Raw genomic sequence first — 4,823 nt, forward strand, 5'->3', positions numbered from 1 at the left:
CCAGTGAGTGGAATATAATCCACATATCTTTTCTTCTTTAGACTGTTGATGTGTTGATTACATTGCTTGATATTTGAAATATCAAACCAATCTTGCATCCCTGGCTTAAGCCCTGCTTGTTCAATGGTATATAATTCTCTTTATATTTCATTGAATTCTATTTGTTAACATATTTTAAGGATTTTTGTGTCTCTATTCATAAGGAATACTGGTCTGTAATTTTCTTTTTTGAACTGTCTTTGGGAAGTTTTGATATCAGGGTAATAATAACTTTATAAGATGAATTGGGAAGTATTTCCTCCTCTTCTATTTTTCTGGAAAAGATTGTTTTGAATTGGTGTTAATTCTTCAGGGAAATAATCTGGGTCTAGGGATTTCTTTTTTGTTGGGATATTTTAAATTATGAGTACAATTTCTTAACAGATAAAGGGCTATTTAGATGATGTTTCATAGAGTGAATTGTAGTTGTGTTTTTTGACTCTATGCTTCCTATCATGTAAGCTGTCAAATTCATTTGTATAGAATTCCTTGTAATATTTTCTTTCTTATTTCTTTGTAGTATTTTAATATTATCCCTTTGGTGTTTATAATATCTGTGATGATATCTACAAATTCATTCCTGATATCAATAATTTGTATCTTTTATCTTTTTTTTGCTTTTAAGTTTTGCTAGAGGTTTGTCCATTCTACTGATCTTTGCAAAGAACCAGTTCTTTATTTCATTGACTTTCTCCATTTATGTCTTCAATTTCTGCTCTTATTTTATTATTTCTTCTTTCTGTTTGCTTTCAGTTCCTTTTGTCTTCTTTTTTTGGTGTGTGCTAGTTGGCTTCTTTGAAACTTTTCTTTTCTAATGGAAGCAGTTAATGTTTTAGGTTTTACTCTCAACACTGATTTAGCTCCTTTCCACAAGTTTTGATATAATGTGTTTTCATTCAGTTCACTTTATCTTTTGATTTTCCTTTAGGCTTCCTCTTTGATCTTTATATTACTTAGAAGTATGTTGCTTAGTTTCCAAGTGTTTAGAGTTTTCTCTATCAAAATGTGACATACATGTTCTAGTGGTAAAACAGAATGAACCATGGACTTATTTCTAACTTTACTTGATACAGAACAACTCCTGAAGGGTCTTCTATCTTGTGCTGTAATGGGAATGATTGTAGCATGTGGGATCCAGAGGAAGAAGATTTTCTGGATTGGCAATTATAATTATCTAAAATATCTTATTTATTTTGTTATAAAATATGCCCCATTGAACTTCCAAAAGTAATTTGAAGAAGTCTATACATAAAAAACATATGTATATGTATATACATATATATATACGTAAAAACATATATATATACATACAAACATGTTGTTGTTCACTTGCTAAGGCATGTCTGATTCTTTCGCAACCCTTAGAATATAACATGCTAGGCTCCATGGGATTCTCCAGGCAAGAAGAGGGGAGTGTGTTGCCATTTCCTTCTCCAGAGGATCTTCCCATGCCAGAGATTGAACCCACATCTCCTGCATTGGCAGGTGGATTCTTCACCACTGAGCCCCCAGGGAAGCCCACATAAGCCCACGTAAAGCACTACATACATATTAAAAAAATAAGTCAATATCATATGAGGAGGAAAAAGAACTGCACCATTTCACTTACCAGAGAATTACTGAAACAATATAGAATTTGTGTCACTTTTCTGACAAAGAAAAGAGGAAAAGGAGAGGGCCTGCCAATGAACAAAGTCAGTACAGAGGAAAGTAAAACTCAGAGAGGATAAAGAGACTGAATCCACATGATACCTTGAACTCTGGACCTTAGTGTGTGCCTAAATGCATTTCAGCCTTGGCTTTTTCACCTACATGAACCATGAGCCATTCTTCTTTCCTCATTTTTCTGGTTTGAATTGCCTTTCTGTTGCCTGTGGCTAATAGGCTTGTTTGGTAACGATGAGTGAAATTGGCCTTATGTTGAGTATTGAGTATTGGGAGGGAAGCCTCAAAGTATCTTTTCTCTGTACACAAATTTTGGAACTTTCCTATGTCAGTTCGGTCTCAAGTCAAGTATTCTTGCTTGGGAAATCCCATGGACAGAGGAGCCTGGCGGGCTATAGTCTGTGGGGTGGCAGAAGAATCAGATACGACTTAGTGACTAAACAACAACAAGATGAGTCACTCAAAGGTGGAAAACCAGATTTAAATAGATTGTTGTCTATCAACATTGGAGTATTATTGATGTTTTCCATCAACCATTATTTTATCAGATCAGTACTTACCTCCAAAATACTTTTAAACTTCATTAGAAAGTGTGCCAACAGTAAACCACTTAAAATCAGATGGCACTGTTTACGCTGACCATGAGAAGGAAAACTAATTGCCATGTATGTCTTTTGTGTCAAAGATGGAAGAGATATGTTACTTTCTACTGAAATCTTTCCTAGGAGAATGATTAGTATTAAAGTACTTTGATTATATTGATCTACCACTTTGTAATGAACTTGGAATATTCTGAAATCTTTTAGGTAAAAAATAAGGCAGTGCTTCAGTTCAGTGGAACAAATCTATTTTGCTCTTTGGCAGGGACTGACCTATACTTTATTTGTTTAAAAAAAGAGGAAATCATCCCCTGCCAGGTATATTTAGAAGAACATTTATCTTATATAGTCTCTCCTTCTTGGATCATTTCTTTGTCCTCATTTATTGTTGATAAATATGATGCTCAGGATCCAAAAGCCACAATTTACAAACGTTTTCAGTTCAGTTCAGTTGTTCAGTCATGTCCGACTTTTTGTGACCCTATGGACTGCGGCACGCCAGGCCTCCCTGTCCATCACCAACTCCTGGAATTTACTCAAACTCATGTCCATTGAGTCGGTGTTGCCATCCAACCATCTCATCCTCTATCGTCCCTTCTCCTCCTGCCCTCAATTTTTACCAGCATCAGGGTCTTTTCAAATGAGTCAGCTCTTCACATTAGGTGTCCAAAGTATTGGAGTTTCAGCTTCAGCATCAGTCCTTCCAATGAATATTCAGGACTGATTCCTTTAGGATGGACTGGTTGGATCTCCTTGCAGTCCAAGGGACTCTCAAGAGTCTTCTCCAACACCACAGTTCAAAAGCATTGATTCTCTGGTGCTCAGCTTTCTTTATAGTCCAACTCTCACATCTGTACATGACTACTGGAAAAACCATAGCTTTGACTAGGCATACCTTTGTTGACAGATGTTTTAAGGGCAGCAATTACAATTTTTCCTTGTCACATCACAGCTTCTTGTTTTTGATAGCTCTTGTTGTGGTTATAAGATCTTTCTTAATGACTGCATGTTTTCTTACTTTTGGTAAAACATTTGATCTTGGGTGGACTGGCTTAATCCTGGCTCCTTTGCTGCCTGGATAGATAAGAAGGTATTTCTTCATTTCTTTATTTTGGGTTTTGTTTTTTTGATAGAATCAGTGGTCCCCCCCCCCCGCCCCCGCATAGGTACTACTACATGTAGAATGCTTTCTTATTCTTAAAGAATCACTAAGAACATATCCCTTTCAAAGTAACAATATTCTTTGAAAGACTACTTTTATTGATTACTTCACATTGCCTAAAGGTTCTAAAGTTAAATGAGCTTCCATAATTCAAATTGTCAGGAATAGAATAATCACTCTTAGACCTGATACACTGGAGAACATCTTTCCACTTACAAAGAAATTAAAGACTATGTAAACTGGAAAGCACTTTGTTAATTTTGATGTGTCAAAACAAAAGGTTAATTATAATGCCTTTTACTCCTATTTTTAAAAAGGAATCTGTAGAAACTTGTTGTGTACCTAGATTTAGTTTGGCACTCTGAACAAACTGATTTTGAATAGGTTCCCTGGTGGCTCAGACAGTAGAGAATCTGCCTGCAATGCAGGAGACCCTGGTTCGATCCCTGGGTTGGGAAGATCCCCTGAATAAGGAAATGGCTACCCATTCCAGTATTCTTGTCTGAGAAATTCCATGGATAGAGGAGCCTGCTAGGCTACAGCCCATGGGGTTGCAAAGAGTCAGGACTGAGTGACTAACACTTTCATTTTTTACTTTTCATTCCTAAAAGATGTTATGCTTTTTAAAAGTAGTTTTTCATTTTCACTTGTGCAACATTTTGGTTATATTCAGACTGAAAAATACTTTTTTAAAATTGAAAATTGCAAGCTTAAGAATATTGAAATGGTACAATTAATGATACTCTAAAAACAGAGGCTTATCCATCGAGAGAAATGTTTTGTCAAATAATTTTTGAATTAGAAGGATAAACCCAGGTAACGGAAATGCAACTGAAATTATCCACAGACAGAAAATTATATTAACATCTTAAATGGGAGATGGATTTTTTTAAAAAAACTTTTAAAAAGCATAGCTCAAGGAATTTCATCATAATCTGAGGAGGCAGAATGTTCCTTCTGTCCTTCTTTGGTAAGTAATGTATTCAGTCCTGAACATCTCATTACCTGAGAAATTTAGGCAAAGTGGAAAGAGCTCCAGAGATAAGTAGCAGACATGACCAAAGGCCTTGAAAATCTAATCCACAGGGGAAGACACAGTGAAACAAGCCTGCTTGGAAGGACTAGACAAGCTGAGCCAACACTGCGGGGATAATCACGGTCACGGGGGAACGCAGCAGCGGGGAGGAAGCAGAATGTAGTACACACAGACGGCTTCATTAACTGTCTCCCGATCGGGACTCACTGGGATTGTGCAAAGGACAAGACAGCAATTAAAATGAGATAAACTCACAAGCACATATTAAGGACTGTCGAAAATAAACTAAGACATATTAAAAACTTTAAGAGTTTATTTGAGC

This window comes from Cervus canadensis, chromosome 3 (assembly GCF_019320065.1).
Source record: "Cervus canadensis isolate Bull #8, Minnesota chromosome 3, ASM1932006v1, whole genome shotgun sequence".
NCBI lineage: Eukaryota > Metazoa > Chordata > Mammalia > Artiodactyla > Cervidae > Cervus > Cervus canadensis.